The sequence below is a fragment of the Sciurus carolinensis genome, chromosome 1 (genome assembly GCF_902686445.1).
Source record: "Sciurus carolinensis chromosome 1, mSciCar1.2, whole genome shotgun sequence".
NCBI classification, from domain to species: Eukaryota; Metazoa; Chordata; class Mammalia; order Rodentia; family Sciuridae; genus Sciurus; species Sciurus carolinensis.
Window position 1 is genome coordinate 100,692,192 of NC_062213.1, and position 17,804 is coordinate 100,709,995.

At 37.1% G+C, this 17,804-nt stretch overlaps 1 pseudogene; it reads left to right on the plus strand.

The window, feature by feature from the left end:
* The window catches only part of LOC124989253 (60S ribosomal protein L10a-like), a 137,895-nt pseudogene extending 125,470 nt beyond the window's left edge, over nucleotides 1-12,425 (plus strand).
* The last annotated feature ends 5,379 nt before the right edge of the window (nucleotides 12,426-17,804 follow it).

Below are 17,804 nucleotides of genomic sequence, written 5' to 3' on the forward strand. Positions count from 1 at the left end.
TTTACTCATTTTAATTTGAGCAAGGATTTTATAACTTCTAGGGACTAATGTGTTTATCACTTCAGGCAGAGGATGGAATATCACATCTGGTAAGATTACTCTTTTTTTTGGGTGGGTGGATACTGGGAATTGAACTCCGAGGCACTCAACCACTGTGCCACATCCCCAGGCCTATTTTGTATTTTATTTAGAGACAGGGTCTCGTTGAGTTGCTTAGTGCCTTGATTTTATTGAGGCTGGTTTTGAACTCTCAATCCTCCTGTCTCAGTCTCCTGAGTCTCTGGGATTACAGGCATGTGCCACCGTGCCTGGTAAAATTACCCTTAACAGTTCCTACAAATCATGAGTTTTTGTTGTCAGATATTTATCTAATGTAAACATAGTGTTATAATAATGTAAGGGCTTAAAATTTTTAGATTTCTCCTGAGTGGACACACATCAATTACTCCTGATGAATAGTAGAGAGCTCATGGGGCCAGAGTTTTCCTGACATTGGTTTCAAACCATCCTCTGATCTGTTATTTCCAGGATGGGAAATTCCTTGATAAACTCTTGAATTTGCAAGTAACAGAACTTTTCTTGAGTTTTGATCATCTTAACCACCCAGTGAACAGGTACAGATAGCCATCTCAGCAAGCCCGGGGTTCTCTAAGAAGGTAGATTGTTAAAATAGGCCACTCTTGTAACTTACGTTTTAAATCAGACTCTCTTTGAATGATGGACTGTTGAAGTTCATTAGTACAACCTTGGTCAGGCCACCTACCTTGTCACCATTTCTTGACTCTCCTAATTGATACAAACTGCTCCCTTGCTGCATTTCCTCTTTGTCTGAACCACCACGTGTCTGACCTTTGGGTACTGACAATAAGCACACTTCAGTAGATTTAAGTCAGTCTACCCCTTAAACTGTGGTCTCCAACTTTAGTCATCTGTAGAATCCTATCTCTCTCTGGAGAACTGTGTATACCTAACAATCTTTCATATCCATGCTAGAGAAGGCTTCCATTAAGTCTAAGAACAGACAACTTCTGCCTTATTATGAACATACATTTATTCATTCATTACACAGTATGAGCACCTGTTTTATTTCAGGCTGTTTTGGCATTGAAGTAATAGAAATGAAAAGACACAATTCCTGGTCTTAGGAAGCTCACAAATATATTGTTGGTTAAACTGTTGTGTAGTTTTATATTCTAAGTTGCTATTCCTGCTTTTTTCTATTCTGTTCCTTACCTATTCCCTATTGGCCAGTCTGTTCTTTCCATAGCTAAAAATTTAACAACCTTCTCTTTAGTGTTTATAAAAACAGGGAACATATAGAATGGGAGAAAAATATTTACCACACGCACCTCATATAGAGCACTAATATCCAGGATATATAAAGAACTCAAAACACCTAACACCAAAAAAACCAAATAACCCAATCAATAAATGGGCTAAGGAACTGAACAGACACTTCACAGAAGAAGAAATACAATCGATCAATAGACGTATGAAAAAATGTTCAATATCTCTTGCAATAAGAGAAATGCAAATCAAAACTACACTAAGATTTCATCTCACTCCAATCAGAATGGCAATTATCAAGAATACAAGCAATAGTAAGTGTTGGCGAGGATGTGGGGAAAAGGTACACTCATACATCGTTGGTGGAACTTCAGATTGGTGCAGCCACTGTGGAAAGCAGTATGGAGATTCCTTAGAAAACTTGGAATGGAACCACCATTTGACCCAGTGACCCTACTCCTTAGTTTATGCACAAAAGACTTAAAATCAGCATACTATAGTGACGCAGCCACATCAATGTTTATAGCAGCTCAATTTACAATAGCTAAACTAGGGAACCAACCTAGATGTCCTTCAACAGATGAATGGATAAAGAAACTGTGGTATATATACACAATGGAATATTACTCAACCTTAAAGAAGAATGAAATTATGGCATTTTCAGGTAAATGGATGGAACTAGAGATTATCATGCTAAGTGAAATAAACCAAAGCCTGAATGTTTTCTCTGATAAGTTGATGCTAATCCATAATGGAGTGGGGAGAATGAAGGAACTTTGAATTGTGTAGACAGGAGTGAGGGGAGGGGAGGGAGTGTCAGGATGGGAAGGACAGTGGAATGAGGCAGACGTTATTACCCTATATACATGTGTGATTACACTACCTATGTGACTGCACCATGTTCAGCCAGAGGAAGAAGTTGTGCTCCATTTGTGTACAATGTGTCAAAATGCATTCTACTGTTAGGTATAACTAATTAGAACAATTGTTTGAAAAAATACTCCATGCATGGTTGTTTTCCTCTATTTAAGCTGAAGTCCTTGGATACAGACTTTGTACTTGGACTTCATATCATACCTTCTGTTTTCTTTTGACTCATCATATCTATGTTGACCTGTATTTTGGCATCAGAGACATGGTTCTAATAATACACCACTTTCTCAGAACCAACCTATGCTCTGAAACTCCTTTTCCAAATGTACCTTTTTTCTTCCCCATAGCTTCCCAAGGTTCATAATTCCTTTCATATGCTTGCAATTGCCCATGACCTGGCACTAATGCCAGTAGTCTTTGGAATATAAGAAAAGAAAAGGATATGAACCAGCTACTCTTCAGGCAGAATCATATCTATAGGACAGAGGGAAGGCGGAAGGTTGAATTTATCTTGCAATATTTCTCTGCAACAAAACTAGGACAGAAACATCTGACAGTGTCAGATTTAGATGTCAAAAATGCAGATACCATTAATAATTTATGTTTTTTTCTGCTAAGGAGCAATATTGCTCATTAAGAGATCTTAGACATGTCATAATGGAGGCATGTAAATTGTACACAATCTGAGCATAGCCCAAAGGCATCCAAAATAGAAAAATAGTGAGATTCAAGTAGCCTAGCTTGCTATTTTTTTTAAACCCTTGAACCTGGAAAAAAATGTCTCTTTTGCTAACTCATAGATTTTGTGAAAAACCATTATCTTGCCTATCTTCCAAAACAAAGCACCAAGGCAGTTTGACATATTCTCTATTAATGTAAAAGTGAACCTTGTGCTATTCAAATGATCATGTGTTTCAAGCAGTTCCCAGCTCACAAATGGGTTTTGTTTACAAATATCATTTTTAATATTTGTAAGTAAGTTACAAAAACTTGAAAGAACTACTGACCTAAATGTAAGTTCTACATTTATATGTTTTAGAAAAAAACAGAAGAAAATATTCATGTCTCTGGGTTAGGGAATGGTTATTAACTATGATACCAAAGGCACACACAAGTACATTTATGGATTTCATGAAATTAAGACATTTTGTGCTTTGAAGGACACCATCTACAAAAGTGAAGAGACAATCCATAGAATAGGAAAAAATATTTGCAAACATATATTTAACTAGGGACTTGTGTTTAGAGTGTATGAAAAAATATTATAATTCAACAGTAAAAAGTCAAATAATCCTATTAAAAATGACAAATAGACATGTCTATTTATCAAATAGACATGTCTCTTAAGAAGTTATACAAATGGCCAATAAGCACAAAGGAATGCTAAACATCCTTAGCCATCAGAGCAATACAAAACAAAAACAAAAACAAAAACAAAAAACAGTATCACTTCACATTCACTAGGATAGCTATAATAAAAGAGAGAGAGAATAAGTAGGGTGAGAATGAGGAGGAATTGGAACCCACATGTATTGCTCATGGGAATGTAATATGGTATAGCTGTTTTAGGAAACCATCAGGCAATTCCTGGGAAGGATATGACCCAGGCGATCCAAGATGGCAGACTAGAGGGAGGCTGCATTCCTTGTCTCTCTGTAACCAGATTCAAGTCGAGGAAATACTGTTTCTCTGTGAGGCAGTCATCACTGCCCACCTATCCCCTGCTGTTTACCCCAATCGTCCCCCACCTACCAGCATATTCCCTGCCTTTTGAGTGTGGATTGCTCACTGACTGCTGCTTCTCATCTGCCATTTGCCCATTTGCCTGCCTCTTGCCTGCCCATCACCTACCTTTCACCTACGCATTGCCCAACACCTGATGTCCACCTGCCAATCTTCTACCCTTAGCCTGCAGACCCCCGGCAGACTGTCAGCTGATTGCCTACTGCCTGTTGTTGCCTGGATGTCCATTGTCACAGTACCCACAGGTTTGGTTACATATGGCTCCTGCCATCTTGGGACAACAGCCAGGGCCTGCAGGTTTGCCGCCACAGCTTCTGCCCTCTCGGGGCATGACCACCTGGGTTTGGGGTCTCAGGCCAGTGCCTGGAGATATATTGGAGTACCTGCAGGTCTGGTTACACCTGAAGTCTTTCTGCTCAGTGATAGTGGCTGCCATCTGGCTGCCTTTTTGAACGGTCACTCCTTTGAGTGCATCCCTGGTGGTCATTCTGCCAGTTGAAAGGGCATTGAGATCTTGGGATGGCAGCAAGATAGGGCTCAGGAAAGCTGAAGCCCAGGTCCATCATATTGCAGCTGGGCTCACATGGGCCAGTCTGGGTCTGGAAAGCCTGTGGAAAGCTGGAGACTAGGGGCAGTTCTCTGCGTGTGTTCAGAGGTGGATGAACCTAGAGAAAACTGGACTCTGTCCAGCTCAGTGAGTTTTGAAGTGTGCAGGGATGGAAGGGCTGGCTATGATGGGTGGCAAGATCATAAGAAGGTGTGAAGGCATCTTGCTATCTGGTCACCTACCCAACCAATCCAGCCATCCACTGGACTGGAGCTAACATCAAACTTTGGACAACCCTGCCTATTGGCAGAGAAGGGAAGCTGAGAAAATTTCTGAAAGTCAATGGGAGCAATCATTCAATTTTCTATTGAGATTTTCCTCTTTGTTTTTTTTTTTCTTTCTTTTTTTGCCCTCTCTCACACCTCTACCATCTTTGATCCAAATATTTTTCATGCATGAATTTACTGAGGAATGGGATGTCTGAATAGTATATGACAATTTTGTTTCATATTCTTAGATTTTTACTTTAAAAAAACTGCATATTTTTTCTCTTACCTATCTGTTTCTTTGGATTCTCCTTCTCACTTCTCTCATACTAATAGCCAATCTCTATTAATTCCTCCCTTGCTCTTACTATAAATTTTTACCTGTCTTCTCTCCCTCTCCCTCATAAACATCACATGTTATACTACTCCTGTTCTCTCATTGTCCATCACTTGAAACAGTAAACCTTTTTAGCAAATTTACTGTTTATATTGTAGACAATAATTGAACATGTCATTTCTGTCTATTGTGACAAAACTGTAAATGCCTTAAAGAGGAGCCAAATTTAAGGTGGTATATTGTTTGCATTGGGTGCTGTTAATATTGGTCTCCACCTTAAAGTGAGACACTTTAAGGGACACTTTAAGACTACAGGGTAGAAATTGTACTGCCCCAGATCCATATTTCTAGATGAAAAGACACACAAACAACATGAAAAAACAAGGGAACAAGTGCCTCAAACAAACCAAGATGTTCCAACAATAGAATTCATAGACAATACAGTAGAAGAAATGACAGAGAAGGAGTTTAGGAAATATATAGTTAGATTGATCTTTAAAATAAAGGATGGTATTGGAGAGAATATGCAGGAAGTGAAAGATCTCTTCAATAAAGAGGCAGAGATTATAAAAAGGAATCGAGCAGAAATCCTCAGAATGAAGGAAACAATAAACCAAATTAAAAATCCAATGGAAAGTATCTCCAACACACTAGACCACTTGGAGGACAGAACCTCAGACAATGAAGAGAAAATATATACTCTTGAAAATAAAGTTAACTGCACAGAGAAGATGGTAAGAAACTATGAACAGAATTTCCAAGAAATATGGAATAACATGAAAAGACCAAATTTAAGAGTTGTCAGGATAGATGAAGGCATGGAGACACAAACCAAAAGGCTGCACAATCTTTTCAATGACATAATATCAGAAAATTTCCCAAGTGTAAAGAATGAAATGGAAAGTCAACCATGACAGGTGTATAGGACCTCAAATGTACAAAATTATGGCAGGCCCACACCAAAGCACATTATAATGAGACTGACTAATATACAGAATAAAGATAGAATTTTAAAGCCTGCAAGAGAAAAAAAAATCAAATTATATATAGAGGGGAAACCAATTTGAATCTCAACTGATTTCTCAAACAAGTCCCTCAATTCAGGAGGTCCCGGAATACTATATATCAAACTCTGAAAGATAATGGATGCCAACCATGAATTTTATATCCATTAAAATTAAGCTTCAGATTTAAAGATAAAATAAAAACCTTTCATGATAAATAAAATTTAAAAGAATTCACAACTATAAAGCGGGCACTACAGAACATTCTCAGCAAAATATTCAATGAGGAGGAAATGAAGAAAACAAAACAATGAAAACCAGCAAAGGGAGGAACTATATTAAAGGAAAGGTCAATCAAAGCAGAAACTAAGTCAAGTTAAAAACCAAAAATAAACCAAAATGACTGGGAATACAAATTGTATCTCAGAAATAACCCTGAATGTTAATGGCCTAAACTCATCAATCAAAAGACATAGACTGGCAGATTGGATTTTTTTAAAAAGACTCCAAAATATGCTGTCATCAAGAGATTCACGTCCTAGGAAAAGACATCCACAGACTGAAGGTAAAAGGTTAGGAAAAACCTATCACTCACATGGACTGTGTTAAAAAATAGGGGTTTCCATTCTCAAAGTAGACTTCAAACCAAAGAGGGATAATGAAAGATATTTCATACTGCTCGAGGGAATCATACATCAACAAGACATAACAATGGTAAATATATACGCCCCAAACAATGGAGCATCTATGTACATCAAACAAATGCTTCTTAATTTAAAAAATCAAATAGACCACAACACAATAATATTGGGTGACTTTAACACACCTCTCTCACCACTGTATAGTTCTTCCAAACAAAAACTAAACAAAGAAACTATATTAAATAATACAATCAATGATTTAGACTTAACGGACATATACAGAGTATTTCATCTATCATCAATCAAATACACTGTCTTCTCAGCAGCCATGGATCCTTTTCTAAAATAGACCTTATGTTATGCCACAAAGTGACTCTTAGGAAATACAAAAAAATAGAGACACTACCTGCATTCTATCAGATCAGAACATTAAACTAGAAATCAAAGATAAAATAAAAAATAGAAAAATAGAAGTTACTTTAATAAATGGAGATTAAATAGCATGCTATTGAGTGAGAATGGATAAAAGAAGAAATCAAGGAGGGAATAAAAATACTTAGAAGTAAATAAGAAAACCAATACAACATATCAAAATCTCTGGGATGCTATGAAGGCAGTGCTAAGAGAAAAGTTCATTGCATTGAGTTCATACATTAAAAGAATAAAAAGTCAACAAATAAAAGACCTAACATTATATCTCAAAGCCCTAGAAAAAGAAGAACAAATCAACACCCAAAACAGTAGAAGACAGGAAATAATTAAAATCAGAGATGAAATCAATGAAATTGAAACGAAAGAAACAATTGAAAAAATTGACAAAGCAAAAAGTTGGTTCTTTGAAAAAATAAATAATATTGATAAACCCTTAGCTATACTAACAAAGAGAAGGAGAGAGAAAACTCAAATTACTAAAATTCATGATGAAAAAGGAATTATGATGGAGAATAATAAGATAGATGAGAAACTATTTTGAAAATTTATACTCAAATAAAATAGAAAAACTTGAAAACATCAACAAATTTCTAGAGACATATGATCTACCCAAACTGATGCAGGAGGACATACACAATTTAAACAGATCAAATTCAAACAATGAAATAGAAGACATATCAAAAGCCTACCAACCAAGAAAAGCCCAGGGCCAGATGGATTCTCAGTCGAGTTCTATAAGACCTTCAAAGAAGCATTAAAACCAGTACTCCTCAAATTATTCCATGAAATAGAAAAGGAGGGAACACTTCCAAACTCATTCTATGAGGCTAGTATCACCCTTATACCAAAACCAGACAAAGACACATCAAGGAAAGAAAACTTCAGTCCAATATCTCTGATAAACATAGACACAAAAATTCTCAATAAAATTTTGGCAAATCGCATACAAAAACATATTAAAAGGATAGTGCAACATGATCAACTGGGGTTCATCCCTGGAATACAACGTTGGTTCAACATATGAAAATCATCTCCATGTGCTGCTGCTGCTGTGGAAGCTGTTGCGATCACTTGGAGGTCTGCTGACTCAACACTACCTCGGACATGTGGAGGTCTTTTCTCCAGGTGTGGCTATCATCTACATTGCTGCCTGATGATACTGCCAACACCACTGCCACCAAAGTTGCTGCCACTCCCTGGAGGTCACCAGGGGTTTTCTCTCTGGGTACCGCTGCAGCTGCAGCCACATCCACTGCTACTGCTGCCACAGTCCCCCCACCTGCTGCCAACACCACTGATGACTACAGCTGTTGCTAAATCCCTGCCTGCTGCCACCAATCCCCTCTACTACCACTTCCACCACTGCCCAGAGGTCCTCTGCCAGGGAGACTCCAGGTTTGGTTGTACATGGCCACATCCATTTTAAGACGCTGGCCAGAGCCTGGGGTTTGGTTGGGTTGCTGGTAGATTTGCTGCTACTGCCATCTTGGGGCACAGTGGCCCCTGTCTTGGGACAGTGGCCAGGACCTGGAGGTTCAGTGCCAGAGAGCCTGTGGGTTTGGCTGCATCTGGGGTCTTCCTCTTTGGAGTTATGGTAGTTGCCAGCTAGTTACTGTCTCTCAGGATTGCTCATCCCTGGTGATCTCTCTCCAAATTCCAATGGAATTGAGATCTTGGGACTGGAACATGACTGAACCCAGGACATCTGAGGTCCAGATAGGTGAGATGGTGACTGGGTCTGCCAGGGCCTGTCTGGGCCAGGTAGTCTTGTGGGAAGTCAGAGACAGGGCTGAGAAGCGTTTGGATGCTGGAGAGATGGTTGTTCAATTTTCCACTGTTTATTTTATTTTTATTTTTTTCTTCTCTGACATCTCTTTCCACCATATTTAGAGCATACAAATTTTGTGTAACAGTTTGTTGAGGATGGTGATATATCCATAGTGTCTTGCAGTTCTGCTGTATATTCTTATATTTTTAATTTTTTTTCTCTTTAAATGTATTCTTCCTCTGGTCTGTCTTCCTGGATTCCCTTTCTATCTTTTCTCACTTAACAGCCAATATCTGTTGGTTCCTCCTCCACTCTTCCTGTGGATTGTTGCCTCTGGCTTCTCTCTTTCTCCCTCATGAACATCATGCCCTGTACTGTTTCTGTTCTTTCTTTGTCCACAATTTGAGATTGTAAACTTCTTTGGCAAATTTTCTGTTTATATTGTGGACAGTTATTGAACTCATCATTGCTGTTTATAGCAGTGGACACCTTGGTGGGAGCTATTAGATTTGAGGCTGTATATTGTATACTGGGTGCTACTGATGTTGGTCCCCCTCTTAAAGGTGGGGTACAATATAGGACAATATAGGTCTACAGGGTACAATCTGAAGTACCTCAGATCCATACAACTAGGTTGGAAAATGCACAAGCAACATGAAAAAACAAGAGAACAAAGTGCCACAACTAACCAAGATGCCCCAATAAGAGAATTCACTGACAATACAGTCGAGGAAATGTCAAAGAAGGAGTTTAGAATGTACATAGTTACTCTGATCTACAAAGTAAAGGTTGGTATAAAGAGTGAAATTAAAGAGAAAATGCAGGAAGTGAATGATCACTTCAATAAAGAGTTAGAGATAGTGAAAAAAAATTACAAGCAGAAATCCTTAAAATGAAGGAATCAATAAACTGAATTATAAATTCAATGGAAAGCCTCACCAACAGACTAGATCACTTGGAAGACAGAACCTTTGACAATGAAGACAAAATATTTAATATTGAAAATAAAGTCGACCATGCAGAGAAGATGATAAGAAACCATGAACATGACTTCCAACAATTATGGGATAACATGAAAAGACCAAATTTAAGAGTTATCAGGATAAATGAAGGAGCAGAGGTACAAACCAAGGGAATACACAATCTTTTCAATAACATAATATCAGAAAATTTCTCAAACCTCAAGAATAAAATGCAAAATCAAACACAGGAAGCTTATAGGACCCCAAATGTACAAAATTACAGCAGACCCACACCAAGGCACATTATAATGAAAATGACTAAAATACAGAATAAGGATAAAATCTTAAAGACTGTGAGAGAAAAAAAGGAAATCATTTTTAAGGGGAAATCCAATTCGGATCTCAACTGATTTCTCAACCCAAACACTCAAAGGTAGGAGGTCATGGAACAACATATTTCAAGCTTGGAAAGAAAATGGATGTCAACCAAGAATTTTATATCCAACAAAAATTAAGCTTCAGATTTGAAGATAAAATAAAAACCTTCCATGATAAACAAAAGTTAAAAGAATTCACAATTAGAAAAATTTCACTACAGAACATTCTCAACAAAATATTCCATGAGGATGAAGTTAAAAAATAAAGTGAAAGCCAGCAAAGGGAGGAATTACCTAGAGGAATAATCAAAGGAGAAATTAAATTAAAAGCCAGAAATAAACCAAAATGACTGGGAATACAAATCATATATCAGTAATAATCTTGAATGTTAATACCCTAAACTCATCATACAAAAGAAATAGACTTGCTGGTTGGATTAAAAAAGAAGAACCAACAATCTGCTGTTTCCAAGAGCTCACCTCATAAGCATAGATATTCTCAGACTGAAGGTGAAAGGATGGGAAGAGAACATATCACTAATATGGATTGTGTAAACAAGCAGGGGTTTCCATCCTCATATCAGATAAAGGGAACCTCGAGCCAAAGCTAATCAGAAGGGACAAAGAAGGTCATTTCATTCTACTGAAGGGAATTATACATCAGCAAGACATACAATTGTAAATACGTATGCCCCAAACAATGGAGCATCTATGTACATCAAACAAACCCTTCACAATTTCAAGAATCAGACAGACCACATCACAGTAATACTGGGTAACTTTAACACATCTCTCTTACTACTGGACTGATCTAAACAAAATTTAAATAAAGAAACTAGAGGGCTGGGGATATAGCTCAGTTGGTAGAGTGCTTGCCTTGTAAGCACAAGGCCCTGGGTTCAATCCCCAGCACCACAAAAAAAAAAAAAAAAAAGAAACTATAGAACTCAATAATACAGTCAATAACTTAGACTTATCAGACATATATACAATATTGCATCCATCAGTGAACAAATACACTTTCTTCTCAGCAGCACATGGATCCTTCTCTAAAATAGACCATATCTTATGCCACAAGGGAACTCTTAGTAAATAAAAAAAAAAAATGGAGATAAAACCCTGCATTCTATCAGATCATAATGGACTGAAATTAGAAATCAATGATAAAATTAAAAAATAGAAGCTACTCTAACACATGGAGACTAAATAATACACTATTGAATGATGAATGGATAGTAGAAGAAATCAAGGATGAAATGAAAGAATACTTAGAGGTAAGTGAGAATACTGATACAACATACCAAAATTCCTGAGACACTATGAAAGCAGTACTAAGAGGAATGTTCATTGCATTGAGCTCATTTATTAAAATAATAAAAAGCCAACAAATAAATGACATAACATTATGTCTCAAAGTCCTAGAAAATAAGAACAAATGAATACCCCAAACAGTAGAAGACAGAAATAAAGTCAGAGCTGAACTCAATGAAATTGAAACAAAAGAAACAATTGAAAAAATTGACAAAACAGCTCTTTTTTTGTTACTGTGCGAGACACCCTGTATGAGGCTGTGTGGGAAGTCAACCACGGGAACCAGCGCAAGCACAGCAAGTTTCTGGAGACGATGAAGCTGCAGATCAGCTTGAAGAACTCTGATCCCCAGAAGTACAAGCACTTCTCAGCACAGTCAGGCTTAAGTCCCAACCCCCAACCCCCCGCAAGTTCTCTGTGTGCATCCTGGGAGACCAGCAGCACTATGACGAGGCTGAGGCTGTGAATGTACCCCACGTGGACATTGAGGGCGCTGAAGAAACTCAACAAGAAAAAGAAGTTGGTCAAGAAGCTGGTCAAGAAATATGTCTTTTTGGTTTCAGAGTCTTTGATCAAGCAGGTTCCACAAATCCTGGGCCCAGGCCTAAATAAAGATGGCAAATTCCCTCCTCTGCTGACCCACAATGAAAACATGGTAGCCAAAGTAGATGAGGTGAAATTCACAATCAAGTTTCAGATGAAGAAGGTACTGTGTTTGGCTGTTCCTGTTGGTTATGTGAAGATGGCAGATGATGAACTTGTGTATAACATCCACCTGGCTCTCAACTTCCTGGTGTCATTGCTCAAGAAGAATTGGTAGAATGTCCAGGCTTTGTACATCAAGAGCACCATGGGCAAGCCCCAGCGCCTGTATTGAGGCATATCCTAATAAATCCTAGTGCTACCAAAAAAAAAAAAAAAAAAAAAAAAAAAATTGACAAAACAAAAAGTTGGTTCTTTGAAAAAAAGTAATAAAACTTATAAACCCCTAGCCACACTAAGGAAGAGAAAAAGAGAGAAAACCCAAATTACTAAAATTTATGATGAAAAAGGATATATCACAATGAACATAACTGAAATATAGAAGATAATTAGAAAGTATTTTGAAAATGTGTATTCCAATAAAATAGAAAATATTGAAGACATTGACAAATTTCTAGAGACATGACCTACCTAAACTGAATCAGGAGGTCACACATGATTTAAACAGAACAATTACAAGTAATTGCCATTAAAAGCCTACCAGGTGGGGCTGGGGATACAGCTCAGTTGGTAGAGTGCTTACCTTGCAAGCACAAGGTCCTGGGTTCAATCCCCAACACCAAAAAAAAAAAAAAAAAAAAAAAAAAGTCTACCAGTGGAGAAAACTCAGGACTGGATGGATTCTCAGCTGAGTTCTGCAAGACCTTCAAAGAAGAATTAACACCAATACTCCTCAAATTATTCCATGAAATAGAAGGAGGGAACCCTTCCAAACTCATTTTATGAGGCTAATATCATCCTGATACCAAAATCAGATAAAGGCACATCAGGGAAAGAAAACTTCAGACCAAGACCAATATCCCTGATGAACATAGATGCAAAAATTCCCAATAAACTTCTGGCAAATCACATACAAAAACATATTAAAAAGATAGCACAACATGATCAAATGGGATTCATCCCAGGGATGCAGGGCTGGTTCCACATATGGAAATCAATAAACGTAATTCATCATATCAATAGACTTAAAAACAAAAATTATAATAGATGCAGAAAAAGCATTTGACAAAATACAGCACCCCTTCATGTTCAAAACACTAGAAAAACTAGGGATAGTAGGAACATACCTCAACATCATAAAAGTTGCATATGCTAAACCCAAGGCCAACGATTCTAAACGGAGAAAAATTGAAAGCATTCCCTCTAAAAACTGGAACAAGACTAGAATGTCCTGTTTCACCACTTTTATTCAACATTGTTCTTGAAACTCTGACCAGAGCAATTAGACAGGAGAAAGAAATTAAATGTATACAAATAGGTAAAGAAGAACCTAAACTATCACTATTTGCTGATATGGTTCTGTATTTAGAAGATACAAAAAATTCCAACAAAAAACTCTAGACCTAATAAATGAATTAGCAAAGTAGCAGGATATAAAATCAATACCCATAAATCAAATGCAATCCTATACATCAGTACAGAATCTACTGAAAGAGAAATAAAGAACACTCTCTCAAAAAAGACCTCTAAAATGAAAACTACAGAACACTAAACAAAGAAATTGAAGAAGACCTTAGAAGATGGAAAGATCTCCCATGCCCTTGGATAGGCAGTATTAATATTGTCAAAATAGCCATACTATCAAAAGTGCTACACAGATTCAATGCAGCACCTATTAAAATCCCAATGATGTTCTTCATGGATCTAGAAAAAGCAATCATGAAATTCATTTGGAAAAATAAGAGACCCAGAATAGCCAAGGAAGCCCTTAGTAAGATGAATGAAGCAGGAGGCATCATAATACCAGACCTCAAACTGTACAACGGACCTAGAGTAATAAAAACAGCATGGTATTGGCACCAAAACAGACATGTAGATCAATGGTACAGAATAGAAGACACAGAGACAAACCCACATAAATACAGTTATCTCATAATAGACAAAGGTGCCAAAAGCATTCACTGGGGAAAAGATAGCCCATTCAACAAATGGTGCTGGGAAAAAGGGAAAACCACATGTAACAAAATGAAATTAAACCTTTATCTCTCACCCTGCAAGAAACTCAACTCACAGTGTATCAAAGACTTGGGCAGCAGAACAGAGATCCTGAGCCTAATAGAAGAAAAACTAGGCCTGAATCTATACCATGTCGGTCTAGGATCTGATTTCCTTAACAAGACGCCTAAAGTACAATACGTTAGATCAAGAATCAAGAAATGGAATGGATTCAAACTAAAAAAACTTCTTCTCAGCAAAGGAAACAATCAATAATGTGAAGAGAGAGCCTACAGAATGGGAGAAAATCTTTACCACAAGCACCTCAGAGCACTAATATTCAGGATATATAAAGAACTCAAAAAACTCAACACCAAAAAAACAAATAACCCAATCAATAAATGGGCTAAGGAACTGAATAGACACTTCACAGAAGAAATGCAATTGATTAACAAACATATGAAAATATGTTCATCATCTCTTGCAATTAGAGAAATGCAAATCAAAACTACTCTAAGATTTCATCTCACTCCAGTCAGGATGGCAATTATCAAGAATATAAGCAGCAGTAAGTGTTGGTGAGGATGTGGGGAAAAAGGCTCATTCATACATTGTTGGTGAGACTGCAGATTGGTGCAACCATTATGGAAAGCATTATGGAGATTCCTTAGAAAACTTGGAATGGAACCACCATTTGACCCAGGGACCCCACTCCTTAGTTTATACCCAAAGGACTTTATATCAGCATACTACAGTGTCAGAGCTGCTGGGGTCAAGCCCTAGCACGGGTCAGGGGTCCTCGGTGGATGGGAGGTGTCGGCGCCGTGGAGAAATAGCACACAGACACCAAGTGTTCTGAGGTTGAATCTGTCTTTATTTTTTCTGCCAGTTTTTTTTACAGATATTTTTCGTTAGTAATGATTATATCATTTTTGGTTAGTTTAAAACAAGAAAAACCTTCAAAAGTACAATCTATGCTTCTCAAAGTACACATTCTCTCTGTATGACAGTCCAGACCAAAACAACCTTATTTCCCAGCTAGATTAAAACAACCTCATCTCCCAGCTAAACTAAAACAAACTTGTCTCCCAGCTAAACTGAGGGCACCATGATCTGCCAGCCTTTAACCTTCAGAACAAACACATCACTAGATTTTCTGAGAAACCACCCCCACCATGAACTCCAGTGTTTGACTCCAGTGAAAAGTTTTTACTATTATTAAAGGGCAAAGAAATCAACTTATAATTAATATTTAGTCTTTTCTAATTTCATATAATGGCAGACTACAATCTTATTCTGATTCTCAAAGAATTAGACTAAACATAGGAAAAGCACAAATTATATTTATGACTAACCTAAATGTTTTTATTATGTAAAGTATCTCTAGAATCAACTAGTGAAACTAAGAAAGCAGCAAAGGCTAAACACCAGATCCAAGCTCAGAGGAATACCTCTTTTTTTTATCCATCTATTATTATACTAAAGCAATCGCAGGCTCCTTTTAACTTGAGCACTGCTACAATTGTTTATTTTTATATATTTTATCTATTTACTACTGCCAAATTTTTATTGTGCTCTATTTTGTGTCCCAATACAGTAAAACCCTCCCAATGTTTTTCCAATAAGTTTCTTAATAATATATTGATTATTAATATTAAAAAGCAACTACACATGGAGACATGCCATGCCTATGGCCCCCAAGAGGGAGGACAATCAACAGAACCTTGTCAAGTGTGAGTCCTCTATTCCAACAGACAGTGTCAAGTGTCAGATCCTCTACTCCAACAGACCATGTCAAGTGTCAGAGTGGCAGGAAATAGACGTGGCACACGGCCACATCAATGTTTATAGCAGCTCAATTCACCATAGTTAAACCATGGAACCAACCTAGATGTCTTTCAACAGATGAATGGATAAAGAAAATGTGGTACATATACACAATGGAATGTTACTCTGCATTAAAGAAGAGTAAAATTATGGCATTTGCAGTAAATGAACGGAACTAGAGAATATCATGCTAAGTGAAATAAGTCAATCCCCAAAATCTAAAGGCCGAATTTTTTCTCTGATAGGTGAATGTTAATCCATAGTGGGGGGTGGGTAGGGAAGAATGATGGAATTTTGAATTATGTAGAGGGGAGTGAAGGGGTTGAGGCAGTGGGGATGGGAAGGATGAGACAGACATTATTACACTATATACATGTATGAAAAAAAATTTGAATTAAAAAATAAAAGCCAGCCTCAGCAATTTAGTGAGGTCCTAATCAACTCAAAAACAAACAAACAAACCAAAAACCAAAAACCAAACCAAAACAAAATCAAAAGGATATGTCCCAGAAATTCTTTTGGATGTATACTGAAGAGTGGGATAACTGGGTCAAATGAGGGTTCTACTTCTAGTTTTTGGAGGAATCTCCATATTGCTTTTCAGAATGATTCCACAAATTTGCAATCCCACCAACAATGTGTGAGGGAAATTTCCCCCCACATCCTCAACAATATTTATCATTACTTATATTCTTGATTCTTACTATTCTGACTGGAGTGAGATGAAATCTCTGTAGTTTTTATTTGCATTCCTGTAATTGCTAGAGATTTTAACATTTTTTCACATATATTTTGACCTTTGGTATTTCTTCTTTTGAGGAGGGTCTGTTCAGATCCTTTGCTCATGTATTTATTGGGCTTTTTATTTTTTATTTTTTGGTGCTTTTTGAATTCTTTGTATATCCTGGAAATCAATGCCCTAACTGAGGTGCAAGTGGCAAAGATTTTCTCCCATTCTGTAGGCTCTCCCTTCACAGTCTTGATTGTTTCCTGCGCTGTGAAGAAGCTTTTGAGTTTGATGCCATCTCATTTATTGATTTTTTTATTTTATTTCTCACACTTTAGAAGTGCTGTTAAGGAAATAAGTTCCTGAACAATATGTTGAAGTGTTGGACCTACATTTTCTTCTAGTATGTGCAAGGTTTCTGGTCTAATTCCTAGATCTTTGATCCACTTCCCATTGGTTTTTGTGCAGGGTGAGAGATAGGGGTTAACTTTCATTCTATTATTTATACTCTTGATGTGTGCAGTTCTGAGTGGTGTGTGATGAAATCTCAGCGTAATTTTTATTTGTTTGTTTTTTTTGGGTATAGGGATTGAAATCAGGGGCATGCAACTGACTAATGAGCCATATCCCCAGTCTTATTTTTTATTTTATTTAGAGTCTCACTGAGTTGCTTAGGGCCTTCCTTTTGCTGAGGCTGACTTTGAACTCACAATCCTTCTGCCTCAACCTCCTGAGTCACTGGGATTACAGGCATGCACCACTGTTCCCAACTCAGTGTAGTTTTGATTTGTATTTCCCTAATTGCTAAGGATGTTGAACATTTTTTCATATATTTGCTGGCCATTTGTTTCTTCTTCTGAGAAGTGTATAATTCATTTGCCCATTCATTAATTGTTTTTTTTTTGTTTGTTTGTTTAAAATTTTTTTAGTTTTTTATGTATTCTAATATAATCCTCTGGCAGAAGTGTAAATAGTAAAGATTTTCTTCCATTCTGTAGATTCTCT